The following is a 16,012-nucleotide window of genomic DNA, read 5'->3' on the forward strand; positions in this document are numbered from 1 at the left end:
ATATTTTTATTGTTTAAAAATTTTGATAAACTCTCTAAAAATCCCAAAAATTCTCTAAATGATTTTTTAACATTATTACATAATTTTTCGTCAATATAAAATATTTTCTTATCAATTTTAGATTAATATAGGCCAAAGGTAAATGAGATCTCGAGACTTATAACACTAGTCGGAGTCTTCCATTAGGGTAACCCGAATGACGTTGCATCGGTGTCTTAAGCCGACCCAATGGACCTATGCTCCACAATCTATGACAGGGATGCATAATTGATCACATCAAAGTCGCTGAGCTAGAGCTTCCCGTCACCGGGGGTTTAATGGATTATTAGTGCACCCCTGTAGGACATGTTCCTACTCAAATACATGGGTCCTCTCAAAGCACATACGCACTAGCGCTTCTAAGTCAGACAATGCTATAGAAGAGTGGCTTCCCCATACGACTGTGGGTGCACATGTCAAGATACGGGCTCATGTTTTATAAGCCAATCATTCCATACAGAGTGAATACTCTTTTAAATACTCGAGTTCTAGTATTCTCGATTGGATTATTTAAACCCTGGCTTATCACATCAACTATGAGGCATTCTAGTCAATATAGTCTTGACAGAGAGGTGACCCTCATACCTCCCTGAGAGTTCACACTCTCAAAAGGTATACTCTCAATGCCTCATATACTCAGGATATATGAATCTGGGCTCCAGTGCACCAAGCACTCAGATTCAATCTCTTTTTAACCCCACTGAGCGTAAAACTATTGGCTGTTAGGCCTTGAAAGGCCACATAGCCAACAGTTGAATCTCCATTGAACTTTTCGTTTAAACTAGTCCACTTGAACCTTGTTTTTTGAACTAAAAATCACTCTCAGTTTCCTAATCCCTTAGTCTTCTGTATGAACAGATAGGCTCATAAGGGTTTTCTCGTTAATGAAGTACTTGAAGTGTGAAGCATGAAGGCCTCATTTGGTTATTTGCAAAAGGACGAGTGATCACCCAAACTCCTTTTTGATAATCTTTTTCATTGCAAATTTTGAATTGCTATTCGGAGGTTAACTTCGTAGTAGGCTTCTTCTCAGTGCTCGAGCTCAGGTGAGACTCTTGCACCAGAGGAGTGATTAAGTTGATGGCAGATGGCCATATGGCATGTTGAGAGTGAACAAAGGAGGGTTGAATCTCATTAATTGCCCCTTTTGTATCATCTTCATGAGAGGAGTTTGCTCTTATTTAATATTTTGATGGGGTTGCCCCTCCAGGGATTTCTGTTCCGTTGAGAACTTATTCTTCACAGAATGAATTCTCTTGATATGGTGGTGCTCCGGTTATCGAAGTTGTGCTTATGTCGTTAATGACTTTTAGAGATGTTTACGATAAAAATCTGAAAAATCTTTCGATGAAGATCTCTCGAATTTTAACACCTTAAACTAATTAAAAAGATGTAAATAAATTGGTAGAGAAAGTGTGACATATCGAATTCAGATCTGAGGCCAGATTTACCCAGAAATGAGCAGATCTACTCTTAGATCTGTAGCAGAGCCAGCATGATCTAGAGTATTAAAATACGATTTTTAAGACAAGTTAACAGATCAAAAATAAATAAAAGAAGCAAAACTGTAAGAAGAAGAAGAACGAGAGACGAATAAATAATACCAAACCGGGCCGGATGGCCCCGGATTCCCGAGCCTTCAAGGGCTCACCCGTATCAAAACCGGTCCTCTTTGCCTCTCTGATTCGGATGTTGATCAGCAGATCTCTGGTGTAAAGGGTTATATCTAGGGTCGTTGTGGCCAAATTCTAGTTTTTATCTAGGATTTTTTTGCCCAAGGTCTAGGTTTTCTCAGTCTTAGGGGTTAGGACTTCAGGAGGCTAGGGTTTCTATCTTCTTTAGGGTTTTCAATCTAGAGATTTTTTTAAAGCTGTCAGTCTTTCTCGGGGTCTGGTGGAGAATTTCCTTAGTTTTATAAGGGTTTTGTGATCTTTAGAGCTTGAATATGAATTCTGAGATTTTCTCTAACTTTTTGGGATTTTTCCTAAAGTTTTAGGAATTTTCTAAGGGTTTCTCCTATTTTTGGTATTTTTTGATAATTTTCTAATTTTGGAGAATTTCTAAGGTTTTTTTGGTTTCTTTTTTTTTTTTCTTTTTTTGGGTTAGGGAGAGGGGGTATTTATAAGATTCAATTGATGATTTTTTCTAAATTTTTTGGAGTTTTTTTAGAAATTTTTGGACTTATCTTGAAGTTTTAGCCTTATCTAATTAGAGAAAACACGTTTACTGCATCATCAGATGCGTTGACTGCATCATCAGCCCGCGTAGTAGACACTTTGGCGTTCCCTGTCCTTCGAGGGGCAAGTGGATGTCAAAGATAAAGCAGACATTTTAAATTTCTTATTGAGGTCACGTGGTTAAGAGGCACACCAACTATCCCTCCAAATCATTGCGCTCACCGAGCTCACCCACCAAGGGCATTTTTCCTCTTAGGATTTTCGACGTGAGATATCGGTGAGTTACACAAGCTTGAAACTCGAGTTGGATTTTCTAGCCACGCCACTTTAACTTTAGGGGTTTTTGTACTTTGAATTTTAACCCTGGCATTTTCTTTGATCTCTTTAGGGTTTCCTAAGGTTGTCTATAGGAAAAGGCATTCTATAGGAAGAGACTTGTCTGGCTGAATCCAAAGTGAGAGATGAGGCAGCAACACGGTAATCATCATATACGAGTGTCCAAGCTCATTCGTTTTTTTAAGACTTTTTTTAGATTTTTTGAAATTAAGGGTTGATTTTAAATAGAACCCGGAGTAAGGATAAGTTAAGATTTTAACAAAGAAATAAAGTTTTTGAAAAACACAAGACATATAGTGAAAATTTTGAAAAGAGAAAGATATTTCGAAAAACAAGGTTGGTTAGCATTTTTAACTCCTGCCACCATAGATCCTGCTAAGCAGTTTAGCATCATGCAATGATGGACCGTACACCCGACCTTTTACGCCAATACGGGGATACACGGAATCCATCGAACAGGGTGGTTGTGCCCTGGATACACCCGGCCTTTTTGCATCATACGGGCCTATACGGTATCTGCCTCGGCTCTTTTACGTCACAGGAGTTTGACATTTTTTCATCGAACATGGTGGTTGTGTCTTGGATACACCCGACCTTTCACGTCATACGGGGATAGATGGTACTTGCCTCAACTCTTTTATGTCGCATGAGTTTGACGTTTTTCATCGAACAGGGTGGTTGTGCCCTGGATACACTCGACCTTTCATGTCATACGGGGATAGACGGTACCTGCCTCGGCTCTTTTACGTTGCACGAGTTTGACATTTTTCCATTGAAACAGGGTGGTTGTGCCCTGGATACACCTGACTTTTCACGTCATACGAGAATAGACGGTACTTGTCTTGGGACTTTTACGTCGCACGAGTTTGACGTCTTTCCATTAAACAGGGTGGTTGTAACTTGAATACACTTGACCTTTTATGTCATACGGGGATAGACGATACCTGTCTTGGCTCTTTTATGTCACACGAGTTTGACGTTTTTCCTAGCTCGAATCTTTAACGTCGCACGAGTTTGACGTTTTTCCAGTCTCGGCTTTTTAATGTCGTACGATTTAACTTTTTTTTTTTTGTCTCAATTGTTTTACATCGCACGAGTTTGACATTTATCATGTCTCGGCTCTTTAATGTCGTACGAGTTTGACGTTTTTCCTATCTCGGCTATTTAACTTTGCAAGAGTTTGACGTTTTTTTCCTATTTCGGCTCTTTTAACTTCACACGAGTTTGACGTTTTTTTCTTTTCTCGGCTCTTTAACGTCGCATGAGTTTGATGCTTATCCTATCTCGGCTCTTTTACATCGCACGAGTTTGACGTTTATCATGTCTCGGCTCTTTTACATCGCACGAGTTTGACTTTTTTCTGAATTAGACTTTAGGACATCATACGCACACAGGGGGATGGGCTTGCTTCATTTCGCCTCAGGGGATCTAGTCGAGAGAAAAACGCTCCTAGACTAACCAATATCGTCATTGGCGAGGTTCACCCATCTCCGATATGTGGTAGTTATACTCATACAACCATTTAGTGCATGGCTAGTTTCAAACCTTAATAACAGGCGTAGGAAGTTGGCTTCGAGAACGAGGCCAAATCGACTAATAGTTTAACCTCTTGTAGTGGTGGAGGAAGCCGTTTTTAAAAGGATTTATAAATAGAGGGTTTTAACAATCAGATTGAAAAAACGCTTTTAAAAGAGACGAGCCTTACAGTTTTGCCACCTATGGCCCCTTTGGTGGTCATTTTCTTTATTATATTTTACCCAGAGATGATGAAAGGATTTCCTAGTGGGATCGTGAGAATTCAAAAGTCTTGAAGTTGTCTTTTTACCTTTGGAGCTTTCATCCTGTGCTTTGCGGGTCCAAGATGAGTTCTCTAGATTCTTGCTGAGCTTCCATCTTGGAGAGGTCCCGATGTTCTTCCAGGATTCGTCGAAGTCACTTCGATTTTCCATTCATATCTCGCTCCCGCATCTTTCTAAGTTGGTTCTGTTGGGAACTTGTAAGGTTTAGGAGGAGTCTTCGTCCTCAGCGTCTGCTTATGCCATATTGTTGGAACTTGCAAGTACTTTGTCTGTACTTGAGTTTTTTTTAATAAGAAGCTTCTTCTTTGAGGCTTTTTTCTTCTTTTTTTTTTTTTTTTTAACTTGTGATGCCTTTTTAGGTTTACACCATGTCCCCTTTTTTTTTTCTTTTTTCTTTTTTTTTTATGCCTTTTCAAGTTTTCACCACTCTTTTGAGCCTATTACGGGTAGTATTTTCTGAGATACATTGCATTGATGGGGTCGTTGAGCTCGCACCCCTCTTGATTCTCAATCTTGCAAGAATTGCTTGCATGCACTTGGGTGACCACTAATGGCCCATCCCAATTAGGTTTGAACTTGCCTAAAGGGTGTGGGTTTGCAGGAGTGTGGAAGTTTTTCTTGAGTCCCATGTCCCCTTCCCTGAATTGTTGAGGAACAACTTTACTTTGGTATGCCATCTCGATTCTACGCTAGTAAGCAACAATATTTTGTGTTGCTCGTAGTCGTCTTTCATCCAAATTAATGAGGGCAGCGATTTGTGCTTCGATCTTTTGTTCTTCATCTGAATCTTTATGAATAAGCACTCATAGAGACGATATCTCAACTTCAATGGGTAACACTGCTTCCATACCATACACCAATGAGTACGGGCTCATGCCAGTAGAAGTCTTCTCAATTGTCCGGTAGGCCCATAGCATGTCATTTACCTTTTCGTGACAATCTTTGCCACCTTCTATTATTCTGTCTATAATTATGAGAAGTCCTTTGTTTGTAGCCTTTGCTTGTCCATTTCCTTGAGGGTAGTAAGGTGTGGAGAATTTATGCGTTATCCCAAAGTTTTTGCACACCTTAGAGGCTTTTTCATTTTTGATATTGGATCCATTGTTAGTAATGATTGACTCAGGAACACCGAACCTAAATACAATATTGTTCTTTATGAAACAAGAAACATGTTGTCCCTCAATTTTGACAAATGATGCAGCCTCTACCCATTTGGTGAAGTACTCTGTAGCCGTTAATATAAAACGGTAGCCGTTTGAGGCTTTCGGTGAGATCATTCTTATGATATCAATACCCCACATGGCAAAGGGCCATACAGGCAGTGTTGAGTTGAGTGGTGCGGACAATGCATGGATGAGGTCTCCATAAAGCTGACATTTGGGACACCTCTTTACAAACTTTCAATAATCTTCAGCCATCGTGGTCCAGTAATAGCCTTGGTGCCTGATTTCGGAGCTAAGACGGCTACGCCAGAATGACATCCTTCATTGTGTAACTCTGTCAGTACTTGGTCGATTTCTGGCTGATCAAGATACCGTAGAATGATGTAATCGAATAACTTTTTGAACATGAGATCTCCTCTTACTAAGAATCCCATAGAAAACCTTTGCAAGGGTTCTTTATCCTTTTTGGTGGCTCGTTCAGGGTATAACTCATCTTTCAGTAAAGACAGAACATCGTGGAACTATAGTTTTACCTTAACTAGCGCATCTGAAGCCACGAGAAACACTTCCCCATCATTCTCATTTTCTTGCTCTATTTCTTCTTCAATCCTTGGTGGCGAATGATCATGTTTGTTTCTGATATAGAATGGCAGCGTGCTAATTTCTAGAGGAATATCAACCATTGAAGCAAGGGTCGCAAGGGCATTGGCAAATCGATTATTTTCCCCAGTTACATGTTGAAAGGTGATTTTCTTGAAATATGAGATCATATTTTCCACCTTTTCTTGATAGGGCTTGAGCTTTTCTTTTTTCACCTTCCAAATCCCTTGAACTTGGTTTATGATGAGTAATGAGTCACCAATCACTCATATTTTTTGGATTTTCATTCCCATGGCGTTCTCGAACTCGGCTATCCAAGCTTCATATTCAGCAACGTTATTGTTACATGGGAAATTCAATATGATGGTTGTTGGCATTAAAGTCTTCTCGAGTGAGCATAGTATGACTCCTATACTTGACCCGTATTCATTCCTTGCACCATCGAATTATAGCTCCCAAATTGATTCATCGATTGCGAAGAGGTTCTCATCAGGGAGATCCGTATTGACGAGTGTGTTATCTGGCAGTGCGTGTTCAGACCAGAGTTCCTGGAACAGCTGAGACCTTTGAAACTGAGCGACATGAGTGGTATCGCCCAAAAAAAAAAAAAAAATTATTACTTTTGATGAATCAAGGTTAAACTAAACATGAAAAACAGGAAAATCATGATTTCTAACAAAACTAATTAAACTAAAATAAAATTAGAAGAGCAGAAATAGAAGAGACTAGGATTAAGGAAGATATTTTTTTGTTATTTCGAAAAAAGATTTATTCGGACCTGAAACTTTGTGAGAAGTAACAACAAAGGTTCTAGAAGAAGGCTGCGGGGTCCCAGAATTTTTCTGGGACTTCTGTCTCTGGGCAACACGGGGGTGTGTCACCCTGGACTTGGGCGACACTGGTGGTGTTGCCTGGGCGGCACTACTAGTGTCGCCCAAGACAGACAGGGTTTCGCAGCGCAGAAAACCTGGGTCCTAGTCACAGCCGGATTTAGGACCTTTTTGTGACTGAAGACAATAAAAATAGTGAACAAAAGACTCGTGTTTCGGAGCTCGGATCAAGCACGAAATGCCCCACGATGGGCACCAAACTGTTTACGATGCAAAATCAGAGAGACCTTCAGACAAAGATCCCTCAGATTTTAACACCTCAAATTGATTTTAAAAGATAAGGTAGAGAAAGTGGGGAAAATCGAGTTCTGATATGATGTCAGATCTGCCCGAAAATGAGCGGATTTGCTCTCAGATTAGTGGCAGCACCAGCATTGATCCGAGAATATGAAACACGAATTAAATGCACTGAAATGCTGAAATACTAATTAAAATAAATTAAATCAGAAAAGAAGCAAGAAAGAGTAAAGAAATATACCTGATCGGGCCAGATGGCCCAGGATCCCGGGCCTTCGAGGGCTCGCCCATATCAAAACCGACATCCTTTTTGTCTCTCTGACTCCAGATGTTGACCAAACTTTAACTGGTTGAAAGGGGTTTTCTGAAAGGATGGCTTAGGTCTAAGCTTTACTGGTTTAGGGTTTTCAGACTTAGGGTTCAAAGTTAGGATTTTCTTTTTGACCTAAGCTTTCTTTAAGTAGCCCCCGCCACACAAAAATCATGAAAATCCAATTATATAGATAGGGGATCAACTGAAAGAGCAACGTACCATCACCAGTGAAATGCCACCCCCAAACTACTATTTCGAGAGTCCCAAGTCTGGGCTACACTAGCAGTGTCTCCTAGCCAAACTAGGCCAAATTTCGAGAAACTTGGCGCACACAGTTGGGGAACCTCTGGAAGGCAGAAACTACCGTTTTCAAGCAGTCTGGTTTGGGTGACACTGGTAGTGTCACCCAGGACTTCCCAAAAACAGAAATTTCCTGTTCAGGGCAAACTCTGGGGTTGTCAAGGTGCTGCCTACCAAAAATCATCCAATTTGGACCTGTCTAGGCTAGGCAACGCTGGAAGTGTCACCCACTTAAGATTGCCCAAAATGGCAGATTCCTGTTCAGCACTGATCTCTATGTAGACCTGCCAAAACTTGATGATTTCAGGTCAAAATGGGTTGGGCAACACTGCTGGTATCGCCCGAGTGACATTGGTCTGATGGGCGACACCAGTGGTGTCTATCAATATGGGCTGGGCGACCCAGAACAAAAGTGTCTAAAACTAAAATTTCTTTGGTCAAGTTTGTAGTTCAGGCTATGGTGAAGCTTCCAAAGAAAATTTGGGTAAAAAAGAGTTATTTTACTACTTTTTGTGATTTTTTTGGTAAAACAAGGCATCTGCAGGATTCTGGGTGAAAACAGAGTACCTGCAGGATTCTGGGGTATAGGGTAAGCAGAATGGTTCTGGATCATTGGGTAGGTAGTGTGGTCTTTAGTTTGGAGGGTTTACTAAGATAATGTGGTTCTAAAGGTTTAGAAAACCGCAAAATTTGCCAGATTAAAAATGGAGTGTTTACTCCCCCTCAAACTCAAGATGCTATGAGAGAGAGCAGCTAGAGTTCGAATACTAAGTTGCATAAATGAGCAGTTGGATCTTCAAGTGTACACTTAGATTGCTTGATGAACAAGCACAGAAATTAGCAGCAGCAGATCAACAGACCTAAGAAACAGAAGGAAAGAACATAGTGGCAAATCGAAGTTCAGCAATGAACAAAAACTTCAAATCTTCAATGGAGATACAAAAACAGTCGAGACAACCGAGAAAACCGAATGGCACTTGGTGGTTACATGGATGAATAAAATTCATAATAACTTATTTTTTTAAAAAAAAGTTCCAAATGTAGGATGCCTATCTTAGATGTCAACCTCATTAGAGTTGTATCTGTGTATGCATGTGTATGGTGTAGGTTGAGTATTGTTACTCTATTTCCTTTGCTAAAATTTGATATCTCTACTTTTATGAACATACTAATTCAAGAATAATCGAAACAAGAGTTTATTATCTAAACCTTCTATGTTTTAAGAATTCGTGGATGTGTTACAACAAGAATATTTCATTCAAAATGTTTAATTTTTACTCGCATCTCGATTAATTACATAATGGACAATTAAAACAATTAGTCCTGGCCTTTCTAAGTTATCGATCTCAAAAATTGATTGCGCCAATTTTCCAGACTTGTTATCAAAGAGGGGAAGTTAAGTATTACATTTGGCATAAAACAATAAAAATTGTGCATATCTAATGTAAGTAAACAAATGATAAGCTAACTCAAAAAGATTACATGCGAGCTTGCAATTGCACCCTTTGGCAAAACCCTAACAAGAAGTATTTTTTAGGATCCCATATTTTAGGGATGTGACCTACTCAACCTAGGACCGACCAAAAAAAAGGATAAAAAATAATTATTATTTCATTATGCACCTTGGATTTGCCTGAAAAAATTACGCACTAGGATTGTTCACAATATGTCTTAATTTTTAAAGGGTGTGGTTTGTATAAGGTTGAGGTCCTAAATAATCAAAGTAAGGCTCACGTTCAAATAGTGTCGAATGATGTTGTTTTAGTATTGGAAATCTTTGTGATGGCCCAAAAATGCTTTTTATTTTTAATTAGTGTAAATTGAGTAGATCTATGAACACTTGAAAATATTGAAAATTGACGATTCAGAAAATGCGCTACGAGATGCACTATTTCTAAGAGTTAAAATTCATTTGTTCTCATGTCTATACATCTTGAGTTCGAGATGATCGATTTGATGATTTTTGGGCATCGTAACTAATGAAGTTTTTGAGGTGCGCCGTAATTTGATTGTTTAGGGTCTCACCCTTATATAAACTTTTTCCATTTTTTAAATGGCTAGATTTAGGTGTTTAACTACTCAAAAAACGGTGATTCTGAAGTCTCAGGTCAAGAAAATCCTCCTAAGTAGGTCATTTGTCAAAGTGGGTAAATGTAAATGGGGAAATTTATCATAACACGCATTCCTAAACTATTTGAAAATTTACCCATTTACAACAATTCCAGGTCATAATCATGTATCTTTTGATGGGTATCTTGAAATTAAATCAATAAAACACAAGAGAATTTTAAATATTTCATCTCTCATGAGTATTTAAATAAATTTCCCATTTAACTTTTACTTCAAGTGAAAGCATGGTACACGAGCTCATAATCTAATGCTATATGTTGAGTTATGTCCAATGAGCCCACAAAATATGTAGAAATCTAACATGGGCAAAAATATTGTTGGCTTTATATGGCCTTATGAGTTTGCATTGAAATACTTTCATTAAAACATAAACTCAGTGGGAGTGTGGTCCCTCGAGGGTCATACTAAGCAAATGATCTTGCTTATACTGGACTGTACTTATCGATCTAGGCCAGACGGTTGGAAAACCCAAGGTACCTGGACATGAAAAATTAACCGATGAGGGTTTTGGGTTAGCCCTTGATGAGGTCGGAGCTTATGCCTAGATGAGAGAGCCAGGGGACTGTGCGACCCTTATGCGTGATAGTAGGCCTACTGAGATGAAGGTCAAAACCTCATTCATGTTCCATCATACGGTATGCATATCGATAGATCGTTTGGAAAAACCAGATATCCACTTTTGGGTGAAGCGTATGCATGTGCGAGAGATACCCCTATGCACTATAGAGTTATGGTTGCATCAGGTCATGGTGACCTTGACTCGTGTCTAGGGGAGGACCTGTAATCCACAGACTGGGATTGCGACCCCTTGATTCATCGACCTGACTTTGATGACCCACTAATGAGCCCCTGCTTGGACTGTGGGTTATGGGAACACTGGGTCGGTTCGATAAAGCTAGTGTGGTCTGTAGTCTATAGTTGGATGTGGAGTACCCCATATTTACAGACTGAATTCCTAAAACCATATGGATCATTTTTCTATCATATTAATTCAATTGTATTCATTTTATTATTAAAATAAATTTATTTTTATTATTTGAATTTTTATGAATCTCTCAATGTTTTATTTATAATTTTTGGTTTTATAAAAATACATTTATTAATTTTACAAAGTTATAAAATATTCAAATATATATTAATTCATTTAAATTTAATATTAATATTTTTTATAAAATTTCATGGGGGCCCAAAGTGTACATGGGCCTACCATGTGGCACGTAGGTGGGGGCCCACATGTGCCACAAAAGGGTGGCATGCCCCACCCTCTTTGGATTCTCTTGTTTGCTTCATGTTTAAGTTTTTAAGTTAAGGTAAGTTTGATTTATGGCATGTGGTCAAATTTTGGAAGGGAAATATTGACTATGGCTTTATTTGTTTTATAGCAAGCTTGGTTTAAAAAGATATGGTCAATTTGAATAGATAGTAAATATTGATCTTATCTTATTTATTTTTGGTAGTATTTATTTACTTGATAATATTTGACATATCCTTATAGAATATGTGACATGGATCATGCAATTTTATGGAATGCATGATATTTATTTTATTTAAATATATTGATGGGAAAATGGTTTAAGGAACGGGGGATAATGGTTCAAGCACCTTCCATAATATTGATGGTCCATCTATGGAATGGATGGCTCAGATCTTTCATCCTACAAGTCACCTGATCAACGGTCTAGATTCAATCTCATGAAAGAGGCAGACTGTGGGAAAACCCTAAGAAACCCTAAACCTAAATATATACTATAAATAGAGGTGCTCTTCCCAATCTCTACACATACAACCTCTCTTCTGTCTCGCTCACCTCTCTCTCTACTAGAGGGGCACACCCCACTCTCTCTCCTCCATCTTTCTCTCTTTAATTTTCTCTCTCCAAATTTTAGGTGGTACTCTCTCTCATCTCTAGACTTAAGTTAATTTTGGGGGTTAAAGTTTTAGCAGAGATTCTAAGGGGTGGTTACCTAGTTTGGCTGCAATCAGCTATCCCTGTTCGAGATTGAAGCTAGACCACAGATCCCGCGCCATTAGATGTGGTGACTCGGTGTGGGGTGTAAAAAGCACGGTTGAGGTAATCTCCGACATCTTTTCTTTTATTTGTTAGTTCTTTTATTTTATATTCCCAAGCACAGTATTAGGTTGTATGAATGGCATTAAGTAGTTGAGATTTATTTGATATGTTATTTTTTTTGGAATTTCTATTATTTGTAATAAGACCATCTGTGAGTGATCTTGCTGCCAAAATTACAAGGGGTGATTATTATTAAAATAAAGAAAAAAAAATTGTATTTCTCCAGTAAAAGATCACATAGGTATTTCTTTCAAATATATCACGCATTTTCATAAGGTTATTCCTTTTATTAAATGACAATACTAAGGTTGCATATTTTTTATTTTTGAAAATATCATTATTATTATTATTATTATTATTATTATTATTATTATTATTATTATTATTATTATTATTATTATTATTATTATCATCATCATCATCATCATCATCATTATTATTATCATTATCATTATTTTACATGTTGGGATATTAAGTAGATGATAAATATGAAGTTTGGTATGAAAAGGAGAAAGAATATGGTGTAGAAAAAGAGCAAAACATTGTAATTTATATGGCTTAATAGTTGTTTAGATCTACAAGCAGCAAACTTTCTGTTTTACCAATAAAACAAGGAAAATTGTTTTATGTTGGCTGGACTGCATTTCTATCTATGCGGTCCAGATAGTGTAAACCATCCATCTTAAAGATGGAGGCAAGTAGAGATTACATGTCCTTACATCTATAAACAATGGCAACTAACGGTCAAAACGTTTTCTTACTAGAATTATTATTTATAGCTTTTAAAATTAAACCTTAAAATCCATGTTAGAGATTACATGTTTTTAAAAATCAAGCCTTAAAATCTATCTCAAAAATAGATATATTAAGAGGCCCACATTTCTATATATGCGGGCTTGGCCGCACAGAAACCGGGTCCGTAAATAAAAGCATAAGGGTTTATAGGTCCTTTCTCAAAAAGTAAAACGTGTCTTACCTCTTATCTAGAAAACCCATATAAAGGAACAACAAGGAAATTCTTAAGTCTTTTTTTTTATTTTGCTTTGTTACACCCTCTTTCTCTCTATGGCAACCTTTATATAGAGACAATGCCAAGTTCCTGCAACCCTCCCTTTTTTTATTAAGTCTAGGATACTATCTTTATCTTCGTAGAAAAGTATACGACTTCTCGCAAATGCTTATTCAATAGTCATCCTTTTGAAAGTTTTAGACATCTATTACCACTTGTAAACTCGAAACATTTTTCATCAAAATTAAAATTTTCCAAGAATGAGAGGCTCCTTTTAAGATCTAAAATGTGTTTGATACAAGGAATTGTGCATGTAACTTCATGTAACATATTGATTCTTTTATCTCAAACTCTTACTACTGTATATGAGTCATTAATTCCCTTGTAAATAATATCTCTATCATATGGTTGGTATTTATGTAACCAATTTCTATGTGGAATCATGCGGAAAAATGCTCCTAAATGAAGTAGCCAATACGATAAAATACGCTCCCTATTGACACATAAAACATTCCCATTTTCAAAAAACTAAATATTTTCTATAAGATTTCCTTGATAATTACTTGAAAAGGCTTTTGATTAAAAGTAGATTTAAGAACTTATGGTTTTCCTCTTGTACCTTGTAATCTTTTTTCAATATGACCTATTTTTTTACAGCCCCAATAATTCATTATCCCTACACTCTTTCGATTTGGAACTTAAAGTTCTATCATTGATATGCCCCTCACTACAAACAACTAGGGCATCTTAACTAGACTTTCACTTAAATTAATGTGTGATAAGCGCATACATAACATATTCAAAGCAAAAACCTTTCGAATCTAATGTTGGGCATGGTGATATGAGTGCCTTGTCTTCTTTGTCAATTCGACATTTAATGTCATCAAATTACCAATTAGGGCATTGTACTCGTTAAAGTCTACTCCCTAAAAGCCCTTGCTGATGGTTCTAAGAAAACATCGGGCGGTTTAACCGGTAATCGCCCCGTTAGATAATCCGGTTTCGGTTGGTTTTGGTGACTGGTAAGGTATTTAAATTTTTTTAAAAAAAATTTATATAAAATCTCAAAAAATAAGAGAATTTATTTGTAGTACATTTTTTAATATTATCATTATGGAAAAGATTATAAATTGTTTTGGCCATTGGTACTTATTTTTACATTTTTCCCATTTTTTTGAAAAATTCAAAAATACCCTTGGGCACAAATCGATTCTTTAAAATCCATTTTTTTTTATTAATTCTCAACTTCATTTGGATATGCTCTATTTAATCATTCTTTAAATATATTTTTTATAATTTTTGTATATTTATTTTATATTTTTTGTATTCTTAACAATTTTTTTTACCTCTTAGGACTTTTTTTTTTGGTAAGTGAAAAAGTGATATGTCAGTGGGGATTTGGGCCCCTACCTTTTGGTGATAATGGAGTCAAAGACCTTATTATAGGGCTTGGCAATACTACCGCCAAAGCCTCAGGTTATTCTCAAAATAAACAAATAAAAATAAAAAGCCTCCTAGGACTTGCCCTGTTGGAACGGTTGAACTGCTTCCAGGCCCATGTCCAGTTAACCGTTCTAGTTTGATTTTTTCTACACTCAATAAAACACAGTCATCCAAGGCCAAGAGAATGGCCTACCATACGCAACCAGTCATCATCATCAAATTCCTATTCTTCTAACATTTTTGGTTTATTTTCTTTACTTTTCAAACTCATTAGCCATCATTCATTGAACATGCATGCATCTTTATTTTTCAGGCTCAGAAGTTTGATCTACCAAAATTGGGGTCTTGTATTTGCTTGAATTACCTTCAGCCATTTTCAAAGATTTGCAATTGACCATAAACATCTTTACGAACAAGGATCTCAAATCCTAAATCTCTGATACCAATGGTAGATGTGAACAGATATAGAAACAGCCACAGATATGGCAACTCTCTATTGCATCCAAGACCTATCGGTGTGCCACAGATATGGCAACTCTCTACATAGAAATTGTATCCCATACCTCTCGGTGTCTAATTGTATACTATGTCTACATAGAAACTGTATCTTACAGCTTTGGTAAGTATTGGTTGTCCAATCTCTATAAAAATATAATTGTATTGTAATATCAATAATTCAATAGAATACAGAGAAAAGTTTTCTCTCACCTGGTAGCAAAGCAAAGGTTCTTTGCTCTCAGTCTCTCTGTCTCGGAAGGCGCTCTACAATGGTTTGCACCTCTGCAACCATTGGCCATTGAGTCTCTCTCTAACAGAAACCCACTACGGTGGTCATTGAAAACCAGTTTCTTTCTCACTATAACTGCATGCCCTATGTTTCTCTCTAAAAGGCAAACTACTCTCCATTTCTCTCTAAAAACCAGTCTATGTGATCATTGAAACCAATCTTCCTTCCTCTCTAAAAGGCAAACTACTTTCTTTCTTACTCTAAAAGTACTCTTTCTCATTCTAACTACATGCCCTCTGTTTCTCTCTCCCACCCTGAAATTTCTGCCGTGAACACCACTTTCCCAAAATATTTCTGTTTCGCTACCCTTTTTTTTTTCTCCATCTCTCTGTCTCTACCAGACCTGTGCTCAGATTCTGGAGGGGAATATGTCAATGGGTTGTTTCAATAATTTTTGGTTAATCACAACATCAACATCACAAAACCTGTCCTTATACACCGGAACAAAATAGCATTGCTGAATGTAAAAAATGATATATCTTAGAAACCATAAGATCCCTTCTTTTTTCTACATCTTCCCAAAAGAATTTTTGGCATAAGCTATTCGTGCCTTTGTCTTCCTCATCAACATATGCCATCCTCCACTTTATTTGGTGAAACACATTTCCAAAAATTATTAACGCGCCCACTCGATTTCTCACTCCTACATATATTTGGTTGCACTTGTTTTGTTTTGTTACCTCTGTCTGGGAGAGATAAGTTGTCTCCAAAGTCAATC

The sequence above is a fragment of the Amborella trichopoda genome, chromosome 8, assembly GCF_054954075.1.
Source record: "Amborella trichopoda isolate Santa Cruz 75 chromosome 8, AtrichopodaSantaCruz75HAP2 v2.0, whole genome shotgun sequence".
NCBI classification, from domain to species: Eukaryota; Viridiplantae; Streptophyta; class Magnoliopsida; order Amborellales; family Amborellaceae; genus Amborella; species Amborella trichopoda.